Below are 14,923 nucleotides of genomic sequence, written 5' to 3'. Positions count from 1 at the left end.
CTGCCACAGCCGTGTCACATATGACCTACTATAGCACAACCATTTTGTGCTTTGGATTCACATCTTTCTCCTTTTGATTCACCACCGTATCAAGGATTTCTAGTTTCACATCATTCTTCAAGCTTTCGATTCATCACAACCGATTCCTCGTTTGATTTAATATCACTCTTCTTTTATTATTTGAATGCCATGTCCAAAATCTCTAAAAAACCATCCCATGCAACATTATTTTGTTTTGCACAAGCTTCGCAAAAAGAAAATGGATATTTTGCACAAAATTATATGTTCACAAATTATTTGCATATTTATTTTCTCATTTTTTGCCTTTTTAAGAGTGTGAGTCAATGAAAATGGCTCATTAAGGGCATTTTTATCCAAAAATCTATTCTCGTGGCTAAAAACAGTTAAAATTATCTAAAAGCTTATTTCCAAAAACACATTATTTTTAAGGACTAAAAAAAAATTTTCCTTATTATAAAGTGGATTGAGCCATGGAAATATGGATTGGCAAGCAAGCCCAAAGCAACTAAGGTAATCTGAAATAGATCAATTAAACTAAACATAAGCTAATAAGGGATTAAAACTAAATAAGCTTTAGAACATTCTGGAAATCAAAAGAACAACAAAGAAATAAAATAGAATAGAGAAAAGGAAAAAAAGAAATAGAAAAAGACAAAAAAAGAGAGAGAAAGAAACAGCTCAAGGATCGATTAACCGCGCCAGATGCGAAATTTTCGCATCTGGCAATGGCCTTCTGATGCTGGGGGTGCCTAGGTGGCTGCATCCCCAGCATCTGAAGGTAGCTTCATAACAACCCTTCACCAAATTTCTAGGGGCGGAGAATCAAAAAACTAAAAAAATCATTGCTTTCTTTTAAGGGAAAATCGAATAACAAAAAAAAAACCTAGAGAAAACTCTAGCTGCAGCAAAACCAAAACAAAAAATCCCTTAAAAACCTAGCAGCCAAAACCCACAATCAAGATCCTAAAAGAAAAAAAAAGAAACAAAACAAAAAACCAAAAAAAAAAAACTGAGTGAAAATGGTGATAGTGAAGTGAAAAAAGGAGCAGCTGTAATTTATGTTTTTAGCTCCTGGTGATTTGGGGGGTTTCAAATCGGATGGATTTAAAGAGAAAGATTTCGTTTCTGATTTCTCGATCCCTGGTAAAAAAGAGAAACCGAGTAAAGGAAAGCAATCACCGACGAGGAGAAAGAGTGAGGAAAGAGAGGAAAGGTCGCAACTTTGGGAGTTTAGAGAGAAAGGAGAGGAAACTGGGTAGAGAGAGAAAAGAAGGGCGAAAAGTGAGGAGAGAAAGAAGAAAAAGAAGCTTTAATACTTAGGGTTTGGAAGCTTCAAAACTACGTCGTTTTAGGCTTACTAGGAAACCCATCTCCATTGCATTGAACGACACTGTTTTTGGTGCACTAAGGGCTACTGTGCAAGGCACCAGACAATGCGTTTAGTGTAGATCGTGGTTAGACCGGTTAGCTTGGGCCAAATTAGCCCGGTCAAGTAAAAAAAATCTAGTTCCTTTGCCTAATGGATCTGTGATGATTTGGGTTGTTTGGATTATTGTGATTTAGTTTGTTTGTATCTAACTCATTGTATTTTTTTAAAGCTTTATGACTTGATGGTATAGGATTAATTTTAAATTATTTTTAATAATAATGTTCTAAAAATTTCTAGATGATATTCTTAAGGTTAAGAAATTAATACAAACAGAATAATATAAAATTAATAATATAAAAATATAATATTTTTTTATAAAAAAATGAAAATGTGTTAAGTTATAAAAGAACTTAAATTTAGGAGAATATCTATTAAAAATATATAAGCTTAGGGTGAAACCTATATGTAAAGCAGAAAAATAAATGTCTAAATGAAATATGTTTATAGCAATAGATCTAGGTTGAAAAAAAAAGGTAAAAAAGAGATAAATGAATAAAGCAAATAAATGATTGGCATAAAAGAAAAATATGGATTAAGTTTAGTAAAAGTTGGAAATTTTTGAGTTGTTGCTGGGGCGTACTTGGATATAAAAAATATGAAGGAATATATAAAGATATGTATAGTTACATTAGGGTATAAAGAATAGGTTAATGAATGAGTTTAATGAAAAAAAGGGGTAGATATTTGAGGTCACATATTAAAGAATGGTAAGGTAAGTTAGAATGATAATTATGATAAACTAGGAATTAGAATCAACCTTAATAATTAAGAAAGTATAGAAAATTGAATCTTAAAGTACAATAATATTAATCACAGGAATAATGTATAAGTTGTATCGATGATGGGACGTTCATCCGGAATGCGAAGAGTCACAATTTCCAATGAATTTTTCCTAGACTCAGGATTTAAATTAAAACTCCACTAGTATGATGGGAGGGTCTTAATTGTGAAATTTCGATGTTTCTAATTTTAAATAAACAAAAATTATTGTAAAATAAATTAGTCAAAATATAATATAAATATAATAAATATAAAAGAACAAATGACATATATTCATTTAAGGTGTCAAAAGATAAATATAAAATTGTGAAAAACAATAATACTCATGACAATAAATAAATAAGTAATAAAATATTCAATGATGGCAAATTCATAATAATGAATACATTTAAAGTATAAAAGTTAAATATTTAGTTATATAAAATATATATAATAAATTTATAAGTGTTATAAAAAGGGAATAGGATAGATAATAAAAAGAGAAAGAAGTCAAATCAAAATATATACAACCATGAAATAAGATATCTTGCTTAAAGACTATAAAGTTTGGGTAAAAAGAAAATTTATATAGTAAAATAGATATACACCTAAATAATTTAGAAAAATATGTAATTCATAATATACATATTTATAAAGAAAACCGATAAAAAAGAGAAAATCTTAAAGAAATAACAAAGAAGATATAGGAGGACTTAGAAACAAAATAATAAATTTCATAAGTACATCACACATCATTATTGCATCGTAAATGTCATGGCATGTAGATATTTATGTATACGAGTATAAGTCCCAATGATGGGAGTTTCCGAAGAATCTTGCGAATGTGAGTTTTCTTCGAAAAGTTTCCTAGGTGAAAGGATATCTTTTGGGTCCCACTAGTATGATGGGAGGGCTCAAAAAATATCTTTAATTAAAAAGTTTTTGCTCGTAATAGGTTTGCATTCACAAAATACTATTTTTGCTAAAACGCATACAATTATCCCAAGGATAGGATTTATTCGTCAAAATTGCGAAGGCAAGTTTTTCGGATAATTCTTTAGGTGAGAGAATATCCCCGGATCCCACCAATATGATAGGCGGATCTAGGAAATATCCTTAATAAAAGTTTTTCGTTCAACATTATTTGAATTTTATACCATGCATTTCACGAATGCATCATGTACACGTCATACCCGTAAAGCTAAATAAAGTATTTTAATAAAATAGAGGATAAAATAAATAAATAATAATTAACGAAACATAATAAATTTAAGAATTAGGGCTCCAATAGGATAACCTATAATTAAGTAGTACTGTTCGTTGAACGGGCGTCATGGGGGTGCTAATCATTTTCCATGTGTAACCATACTCCCAAACCCAATCCTAAAAATCGTAGGCCAGTTTAACGTTCTTTCGACGGATCTAAAATCAATTTAGGATTTCATCGATTAGAATCGAGTTAATAGGTGGCCATTCACACCTAAGAAAAAAGATTGGTGGTGACTTTTAGTAATTCTCGCGTCTAGAAATCGGGTTCCTGAACCTGTACGTTACGACAAATAGCAGTATCATGCTTCAAGCATATAAACAAAAAATCTATTTGTTTTAACAAACCAAATACTCACGGACATATGTTATATAAGATTCAAAAATTTTTTGAAATTTGACAAAAATATACATCGAAATTGCATTTGGTTCATAATTCTCTAAATAATTTTAAAAATAATATTTTAGAAATATATAAAAAAAAATTGTAAATACTTTTTTTTTTTTTTTTTTTTTACAATTTTAAATCACACAACAAATATGCTAGCTAAAAATTATTTTAGCTCCGATACCGCATGTTAAAATTCCCTCACATATATATATATATATATATATATATATATATATATATACTATATATGCACACATATAAAAATAATAGATCACAACGGAAGCAAAAATAAATAAGTATTGGAAAATATCAACTACTTTCAACAATAGCAATGTACTTTTGTTTGTTGGTGAAAGTATTTGGTAGCCAATATTTGACATTTTATCAAGATTAGAACATTTCACCATTACTAACAAAAGTTCTAAACAAGAATAATCATGATAGATTAACCTACCAAATACTCATCCAACTAGGATCATAACACTAATCTCCAGCCATAGCAAATATCAAGCTTTTCTTCATGAGTTCTTCAAATTTTTCCTTTATGAGTTCTTTCAACTCAAATAGCAATTCACAATGACGGTAATAAGGCATTTTTAAAAAATTGGCCCGTATTGGAACCATAAGTTTTCTTTTATGAGCAAAACTCCTCCCATCAAAGACTTACGTGGTCCCTCCATTGCCATTCACATATATTATCAAATAATGGATTTTCAAAGAAAGATTCTTATTGTCTTTTTACAAAAAATAAAATAAAATAAAATTTTAATATGGTTGCCTAATTTGTAAATAGAAGTAAAACACAAAGTTTTATATAAGAAAAAAATAACTTTATGTTGTTATACAAGAAAATATGATACCACAAAAGATTTATGTGAAGTTTACCAAAAAAAAAATAACGTAAGCTAAATAATCGTCTAAAGAGGCAACAATGCCTAAGAGATAAAAACCACCTGAATTATTGTTGCCACTTGCCATGCACATCCTCCACAAATCCATGTACAGAACAATGTTCAATTGTCTCAAAAGTTTAAACGGATAGAAATGTTTAAATTCATAAGATTATAACTTACCCTTTAACTTTTTTCCATTTAATTTCCTCCAAGAGTATTGTAGGTCTATTCCCTTCAAGGACCCTCATGGCTGGGACCAGCCCTTTTTTTTATCTTTCGACATTAGTAGCCTTGAAATTTCCAAATGCCTTGCTTTCGGATGGTCCAAAAATATATCATGTAGTGCTTGACCAATAAATTTTAAGATAAGAAAAGTGGTTACTGATGTAGCAGTAAACAGACCTAATGTCGGAGTTGATTGTGAAAGGAGGGGTGTTATGGCACAGCTGAAGCAAAGTAATTGCACCTTCCAATCTTTAGAAGCTTTAATTTTCTTTTGTTCTGCTAGCATTTCTTGCATCATAATTTCCAACAAAATTCTTATATCTATCTTTATGGACAGAGGGTGGTCAATGTTCACCTCAAGGAGATTCTTTGGCCAGCAAGGATTGGAGTGTCTGCCGAAGGAACAATTTTGTTGTGTTCTAATGGGAAGGTTGTGATTGATTTAAGCCATATATATAACTCAACAACAACAAAGAGTTATATATATATATACACTAGCTCTTAAATTCTATCAATTCTCTTTGAAAAATTCTATACAAATAGGAAAAATTTAAGCTATGATTGTTTGTGTGATTTGTTCTAGACTAATGAATTAACTCCTAGTTTTAATCTTATAAGTTTACTATACCTTTCACATTTAATATTTGTATAAGATATTAATTTACTGTTGTCAAGCTTAATTTGTTAAATATATTCAGCCAAAAAGATTATCACAGAGTAAATGAATTATAGAAGGATAACGTTAAGTCAGATAAATTTGATTGATATTTTTAAAATTTTAATTTAGTGCAGTTTATTCTTTTAAAATTTCTTTATTATTTATTATTTATTATTATTAAAATATATTATGTTGGCATTTCTTTTATTTTAAATTTATTATAAAATTAAATTAAAAAATTATTTAATAATGAAATAATTTAACGATCTAAAGTACCCGAGGTTGGAAAATCCTATATTGAGCTTGGTATGAGTTGGGTCAGGCTCGTGGGCAGGCCTAAAATGAGCCAAGTCAAGTTCAAATATTTTAACATTTGGTTCTGTGGCTCATAGCACCAATCAAGTTTACAACCTTTAATAGTATTTTATTTATTTATTATTTATTAAGGATAATAGTATTTTTCATTAGAATTTATTTATAGTTTATCAGTTAAGATGAGATATTACCAATTTATTTTATAATTTCTTGAGAGTGTTTGGTTTATATAAAGACTAAACTCTCTAATTAAACTTTATAATTAAATTAAATTTAATTAAAAATCCCAAAAATTGAATTCCTTTGAAAAACATTTTTTTCACTTTTTTTTTTTTGGATTTGATACATAACATAATTTTAGAGCTTGTTTGACCTAGCTTTTTTTTAACTTAAAAGCTATTATTAAGCTCTTATGAAAAATAATAGCTTTTAAAATTAAGTTAATGTTGTTTGGTAAACTGTTTAACAAAATAAATTATATAAGCTCTAATTTCGATTAAAATTACCATAAAAGGTATTCATGCTATCTTTAATCACATAATAAGCTATAATGTAATGCTTCAAGTTTGTATATAATTTCATATGTTAAAATAGAAGAAATCTATCACGACTCGGTACTCCCCTCGAGCCCGTGACAACCGCCGCGGTGTCCCGGTAGACACTTATTGCCCGGAATGTCAACCCGAAACCCCGCAAGGCTTTACTATCAGTTTCTTTGTTCCCTTGTGAGCAACCATTGTCAAATATCGTGTTCTAAAATATTTTAAGCTGTTTCCAACTTTAAACAAATAAAATATTAATTTTTCGTCTCACAAGGGTATTTTGGTCATTTTTCTCAAAAATCTTAAAACTGGCTAAAACGTAATGTACAAGTACAAAACACACAATTCATATTCAAAATGAGTTTAAAAGTCTAAAATCTTCATTTAAAACGAAATTATGGTTATTTGAATATAATAAGAAAATAAAAGAAATATTAAGTAAAATATTCTATTTTCTTATAAAACAATATTTATAGAGTTATACGTGAATAATTTTTATAGCGTAAAAGCTAAATAAATTTATACATACTTAAATACAGTAAGCCAAAATATTTAATTTAATTTACAATAACAAGAGTGCCCCCGAATAAACAAAAGTAAAGAGGACTGTGAACCTACGGTTTGGAAAATGCAGATCCCACTGTAGTCCTCGATGAGATCAGCTATCTACAGTCTATACTGAACCTGAAATGGGTGGAAAGGAGGGTGGTGAGATTATAAAATCCCAATGAGTAAACAAACATCATCATAAACATCTAGAGTTGAGTACATGGAGACAATAAAGTAAATCATCATAAACTGGGTTATAGCATTAGAACACATTTTGTTCAAAACACGTAAAGAGGCTTATGAATCTCATAAAAATCTAGGCTTGTGCCATAAATCCATTCTCGGGGACACCTTGGCCGAGGCATCCTACCGAGACCGCCAAGGCTATTAAAATTCACATTTCACATAAATCATGTTTTTGTTTTGAAAACATAGCCGTTCCTTGGCGTTGGCTGAGTTCCCCCTCACGTGGTGGTTTAGCGTGAAGTGAACCCTAAACTTTACCCCAGGAGATACCCTACGCGCCTCTCCGTTCGAGGTAAGAATATAATGGGGTTTACCGTGCCCCTCTAAAAGGCTGGTCCACAGAAACCCCCTACTGCAGTGATTAATTAATATATAATCCACCATATAATAAAACTCAATAACATGATATGGCAATTTTGTAATTCGTAGTTTTTCAAGGTAACCAAACAATTCGCATTTCAATACAATTGCCAACTAGCCAATCATGCTCGATTTATCATAAGCCAGTTAATTTAAACAATCAAATTGCCACAATTAACAGTCTCCGTGTACTCTATTTTTCAAAATCACTATTAATTTCAAAACAATTTATAATTTAATTTCATTGAAACTCATTTATTCATAAAACATGAAAATTTATCTTTTTAAATTCCTTTTTCCATAGAATTCATGAAAGCATCTAAAAACCACCCTAGATAATTAAAATGACAGTAAGTTTACTCACAATGTCTAGAATGCAGACTTTCGAAGCACTCTGTCTACTGGTCCTCGGATGCAATTTCCTTGCCTTTATCGGAGGACTCACCACCTTGACACAGTACAAAATCGAGAGTTTCACCAAGTTGGTACTAAATCAAAATTAAACTAATTTAGACTACCAATGCATGATATGGAATGCAAAAATGCACTGGTAACTATCTAAACCCGGTATTGGCCTAATTCGTCTTATCACCCGATTAAATTCCTAACGGGTCCGTTTAAACTCCAATTTAATTCTTTTCAGTTTCTATACCTCAATTGCACCCAAATTAACTTAATGTCCCTCAGTGTGGTGCAAATTATCAGTCCCAACAGCAAATTACGAAAATACCCCTAGTGGGTAAAAATTCGTATTTTTGCTCCGAAAATTCCCATTATTTTTCTAGGCTCATAATTCATCATTCCTTAACCAATTCTCCTAGAATAAAATCAAACTCATCCTCACTCACTACATGGTAAATTCAGCCATTAATGGTTGGGGGAGAAAATAAATTCTTTTCTTGTTGTTTTGTTTCTAAATATGCTAAACTAACTAAAAACACTAACATAAATTAAAATCAAATAAATCCAACAACTTTCTCTCTCCTAACCCATTTTTTCAGAATTGAATTCATCATGAAAACATGTAATTTAATCATGGAAAATAAAGAGAAATGCTTGGGAATAAGAAAACTCAAGCTTAATAGAAAAAATCTCACCTTTTTCACTTAATTTCCTTGAAAATTCACACTTTTTCTTTGATTTTCTCTCTCTAGGGTTTTGTTTTTTTTTTCTCTCTCTTCTTGCTGGTTTGGCCGGCCATGGGGTGGAAGATGGGCTGATTTTGTGCCTTTTAAAAAGGAAAATAATAAATTAATAAAGGCATGACACATGGCATCATGTCATTGGCCCGTTTTTAAAATTTTAAAAATTTAAACATTTTATCTCCACCACATGTTTAGTCAAGGGTCAAAGATGAAGACAAAGGAAGACCATGTGCTGGAAAAAATATCCTGGTGGTGGAAAATTACAATTTTGCCCCTGAGGTGGCAAAATTACCATTTTACCCCTATACTCCAAATTATACCGAAATTAAAATTTTTCACTTCTAAACCTCAAATCATACTTCAATAAGTCAAATTATACTCTAATAAGTCAAATGGGGTCAAAAAAATCTTTTCTAAAATTCCCATTTTGTCCCCAGGTGGCAAATGACCATTTTGCCCCTAGTTAGTGAAAATTCCGATTTGACTCCAAATTAATCCTCAAACTCCAAATTACCATTTTAAGTCATCCATGAACTGTGAAACTCTTAATCTCACCTTAAAATTCCTATTTGGTCTAGTTCGATGATTAAATAAACTTTGTTGTACCTCTAGGTACAATACCGACTTTTGTAAATTTTTCAGGACTCTCCTAGCATGCAATCATGCTATCATCACATGTATGTCATGAATAGTATTTTATAAGGTCGGGCTTTACAAAATCAATAAAAAAAAGAATAATTTTCAAACTTGAATAGTAGCAATAGCATTAGATTTTTGTTGATCTAATAAGCAATCGGACCATGATGCTTTAATTCCCAAAAAAAAAAAGAAAAGAGGAAACGATGTATTTAATATTAAAATCCTTTTTGATGAAAAAGAGAGAAAATCTTTAAATAGTATTTGAATGCAGTTTTGAATTTTAGATTTTTTTTCTCTTAATCTTTGTAAGAACAAAAAAATTTTAGATTTTGATATTTTGTTGTTATGTCTTTTGTTTTTTTATTAGTTTTTATAGAGAGAGGTAGAAAAGAGGGAAATCGTTATTTATGTTGAAGAATGGTCATTTGTAAAGGAAAGGAGAAGAGAGGGAGATTAATTAAGAGAGGGGTATTTATTGAAAATTAATATGTTTTTAAAAGAAGAGAAGAAATAGCTCTTCCTTGGAGCTTTTTTTTAAGCTTTTTTTTAAAAAATTTTGTTCTTAAAAAAAAGCTATTTTTTTTAAGAGTTTTTCAAAAAATCATGTTTGGCCTGACTTTTACTTTTAAGAGGTAGATAAGCTGAAAAAAAAAACTAGGCCAAACATGCACTTAATATAAGAGTTTTGAGCTCAATCTTTAACCTAGCCTCAATCAAGTTTTGAACTCCTTATTTGAGGTGATTAGGATCAAGAGTGCAGTGCACCCATGGTTGAGTACATAACAGAGATTAATGCCAAATTTACCACATATTATGGCTTCACGCATATTGAATTTTATCACGGTTTATATTTAATAGTATTATCGGTATATAGTTTTTATACAATATTATTAGTGAATCAAATGTTACCATGTTGTTAATAAATAAATTTAAAATTTAAAAATTTTCAAAAAATATTAATATCTTTAAAAATATTTATTTAGAAAAATTCAAACTTTCACCTTTTTACATGGATGATATGGCAATTAACAATATCTAGAATTTATACATTGACAATGTATCAAATTGGTCAAAATACTTGGGATGTCCTTGTACTTGTGCGTTTTGTTCAGTTTAGTCTCTCTACTCTAATTTGAAGCAATTTGGTCACTTGATTTTAGGAATTGCTCTAATTTAGTCTTTCTCCCTAACGACATCCAATTTAACCATTAAATATGATGATGTCAATGCCATGTCAGTGTCGACATGGCACACTTTTGTTGATATGGCAATGTGAGATAAAGGCATGTGGCATGTGATAACTCTGATATAGAGTTATTTGGACTTAATTTTGATAGTAATTTAGCTTAGTTCTTATAGTAATGCATAAAAATTAGTAGGTTTTATTTAAATCATTTTAGGTTAGTTAATTTAGGTTAGTCAATCTAATTTTTGTTAATTTTATCCTTAATTTGGTATTAATGTGATTAAGATAGGTTGTTATTGATTTATTTGTGCTTTTATAGGTGTTCGATGAAAGAAAAATTTTGGTGGAAGAAGAAGAGTAATTTCAAGGTGTAGACCTCTAATGCATATGTTTCAGTATTTCAGCCATAACTTTCGTTACAGAATTCCAAATAAAGTAATTCTTTGACCCTTGGAAATCTAAGAGAAAAAGATACAACTTTTATGTTTACTACTTTAGCCAGTCAGGCTTGGAAAGTAGTCAAAAATCTTGTTGAATTTGGAAAACTGTAGCAATCCTAAAACAATTACAATTTCTACTATTTAGATGATCAAGGTCGCAGCTTTAGAGGAGGTAGGCCATGGCCCACGCAGTCTGATGAGGAAATCTTTATTGGAATTAACTTCTTTCTTCACCCAACTTGGCCTAACTTCAAAGTCCTATAAAAACAACCTTTCGGATGACTTTTAGGATATAACGAAACATCGGATTGACAGCTAAGATTCAAGTCGTGAAGTCATTGAAGTTGAGAAGAATTTGAAGGATTCAAGAAGATTTGGAGATCAAGATTACCATTCTTGGTTTTTTCTATCTCTTGTTATTCTCTTATTTTGTTGGTTTTGTTTTTAATGATTAACTTTAATTTGATGATGATATGTGACTTGATGGGGAACTAAATTGTTTATTTAAGATTATGATGGAACTCAATATTTTTGATTTATTTATCTCTCTTTTGCTTATATTTGATGGATTTAAGTTGTTTATTTTATTATGTTCTTAATGCTTCTAATTGTCTAATCACCAATTAGATTGAATTGGAAGCCTAAGTTAAACCTTGACAAAGAGATTTAGGTAGAACTTGAATAGAATAGCGTATGATCGAATACACTTAATTAATTAGGTGATTTGATTTACATATAGGATAGACATACATCTATAAGCCATATGTAGCATAAATTAGAACATGAACTTAATGAATATTTCTTCAATTTAATTTCCATAGATAAAAGTAAATTAATTGGGAGAGGTATTTTATGAGAAACTCGACAGAGGCTCATAAATAATTTAGGATTCTAGGTTAACAACTTAATCCATTAAATCAAGTTAACAGAAAGAGACAATATTCAGATGAAGTATTGAGTGATATCATAATCTTAAGTCTGGTTGTCCCGACCCGAAACTCCCCTCGAGCCCGTGACAACCGTTGCGGTGCCTCGATGGGCACTCATCTCCCGGAGTGCCAACCGAAAACCCACAAGGCTTAATATCAGTTTCTCATTTCCCCCGGTGAGTAACCGTTGCCAAATTTTATATTCTAAAGGATTTTGAGTTATTTCCAACTTAAAACTTATAAAATAAAAATTTTTGTCTCATAGGGGCATTTTGGTTATTTTCCACTGAAAATTTTGAAACCAGTTAAAAATGTAGTAAACAAGTACCAATCGCATAATTCACAATTAAAAATAAGTTAGGCATCTAAAACCTTTATTTAAAATGAAATTATAATTATTTGAATATAATAAGAAGATAAAACAAAATATTCAATAAAATATTTTATTCTTTTATAAATAGAAATTTTTGAATTATGTGTAAATACTTTTTGAAACGTAAAAACAAAATAAATTCATTCATACTGTAACGTAATAAACTAGAGTATTTAAATTAATTTAAATTTACAATATCAAGTGGGCCCATAATAACTAAAATTAAAAAAGTTGTGAACCTACAGTTTGGAAGACGCAAATCCAATGAAAATCCCCGATGGAACCAGCTATCTATAGCCTACTCTGAGCCTGAAATGAGTGGAAAGGAGGGTGGTGAGATTCTAAAATCTCAGTGAGTAAACAAACATCATTTAAATCAGCTAAAGCCGAGTAAAAGGAGAAAATTAAAATATCCGATCATTTTTAAGTATTTCACAATTTGAAAATTTATCCCAACCCATGCAAATGGTTGTATTTCATTTAATTTCTCATTAAGGCTTATGACTTTCACAAACATTTGGCTCATGCCATCAAATAGTACTCGATGACCCCTTGATAAGAGGCGTACACTCGAGCCTGCCAAGGTTGTTAAAATTTCGTATACACATAAAACATATATTTAGTTTGAGAAAAATACAGTGGTTCCTTGGCGTTAGCGAAGTTCATCATCACGAGGTGGTTCGGCATGACGTGAACTCTATCCATACCTCAGGAGATACCCCTACACGCCTCTCCGATCGAGGTACATATATATATATATATATATATATCCGGATTCTGTGCCCCTCTAATAGGCTGGTCCACAGAATTCGCCCACTGCAGCAAGCTAAACCCACCATACAATAAAATTCAATAACATGATATGGCAATTATTGTAATTCACAGCCTTTCAAGGCTAAATACATATTTCATACATTTCAACACAAATATAAATTCAGCCATTCATGCAAATATTGTCATAATTCATTCAATTTCAAATCATAAATTTACAATATAACAAGTGGTCTCCAATTACTCTATTTTTCAAATTAATTATTCGATTTCAAGACAATTTATAAAATCCTTTCATGTTAATACATTTTGTTTGTAAAACACAAAGATTTACTATTTAAACTCCTTTTCATAAAATTTCACCAAAACTGAATAAAAACATACTTTAGATAATTAAAATGATAGTAAGGTTACTCATCTCACAATAGCAAGATTTTTACGTCGTTATTGCTTCATATACGCGTACAATTACTCTTAATTGCCAATCATATACTTTGCTCGACATGCTTCCACATTAACTTTCCTAGCACAATTTAAATCCACTATATTTAGTGCACTAATTCCACTCCCCTTCCTCTCATTCTATTATAAATCCACTCACCTAATTCATATCTTAATATAATTTTACTATAATTAATTGTATCCTTCGTTCACGTAATTCTTTAGATTATTAACACCGGTAACTTATTTACGATATTAAGTGCCTATTTCAACCTTCTAAGCAACTTAAATTTACTTCATATCACCAACTAACCAATGCATAATTAAACAAAATAAGCTAACCTCCATATAGTCCAATTTCACAATAAATCATAGAGAAGAGTAAAGAATTTTACCCAATTAAGCTAGGTTGGCCCAAATCTCCACCTTCCTTTTCTTTTGGATTTTTCTTCCTTTGGTATTTTTGGACTCTTATTTATGGACTTCTCCCATTTCTTTTTAATTGGGCTATGCCCATTCTTCCTTTATTGGGCCATGTCCAATTTTCTATCTTATTGGGCCATGCCCATTTTCTATCTTGTTATTTTCTTTTCCTTTCTTTTCTTTTCTTTTCTTTTCTTTCTTTCTTTCTCTCCCACCGTCCAGTAGCCTTGTTTGTCTTTCTTTTTCTTCTCTTCACATGCACAAACTGTCCCACTCTCTTCCTCTCTCTCCCTCTCACCACCGATCACCCTTTCTTGCCTTTAAACTTTTAATTTTTCAGCAGCTAAGGCTGCTTATTTTTGCTTCAAAATCAGCATCTATGCTGCTCTGTTTTTCCTCAAAAATTCAGCAGCTAAGCTGTACTTTTTCCTCCAAGAATTGGCAGCCAAAATAACAATAATTAACCACCCAAAATAGCACCTCAAAACCTTCAAATTTTGCTGCAAAAATTTGTACTTTTTGGCCTTTAAAATCAGCAAAAAAATGGCACTTTTTGGCCTCCAAAATCAGCAAAAAAGTGGCACTTTTTAGCCTTCAAAACCAGCTCTTAAATGGCTCTCTTTTCCTTCTTGAATGGTAGCAAAAACAGCCCTTCAACTCAGCTCTTTCCCTCCTCTCACTTTCTTTCTCATGCACGGTTTTCTCTTTGTTTTTCTTTCTCTCCGTTTCTTCTTTGTTCTTTGGTTTCTCTTTTACACTCCCTCAACCGACCTCTCTCTTTTTCTTGGTCTTCTTCACTTAGTTTGGTCAATTATATATATATATATATATTTTCTTGAATGTTCCACAAACTTCCATATTATTCCATCATGGCCGGCCACATCACAATTTTTTTTTCTTCCTTCACTTGTTGCTTCACATG

At 30.6% G+C, this 14,923-nt stretch overlaps 1 long non-coding RNA gene across 1 annotated transcript; it reads left to right on the top strand.

The window, feature by feature from the left end:
- Nucleotides 10,513-11,484, top strand: LOC108663771. The gene is made up of 3 exons (XR_001929794.1): nt 10,513-10,535; nt 10,944-11,059; nt 11,210-11,484. It is a non-coding gene; the product is annotated as an uncharacterized LOC108663771 (long non-coding RNA).

Source organism: Theobroma cacao, chromosome 10 (assembly GCF_000208745.1).
Source record: "Theobroma cacao cultivar B97-61/B2 chromosome 10, Criollo_cocoa_genome_V2, whole genome shotgun sequence".
Taxonomy (NCBI): domain Eukaryota; kingdom Viridiplantae; phylum Streptophyta; class Magnoliopsida; order Malvales; family Malvaceae; genus Theobroma; species Theobroma cacao.
The sequence above is the reverse complement of the archived record's forward strand: the minus strand, read 5'-3'. Positions and strand labels throughout refer to the sequence as shown.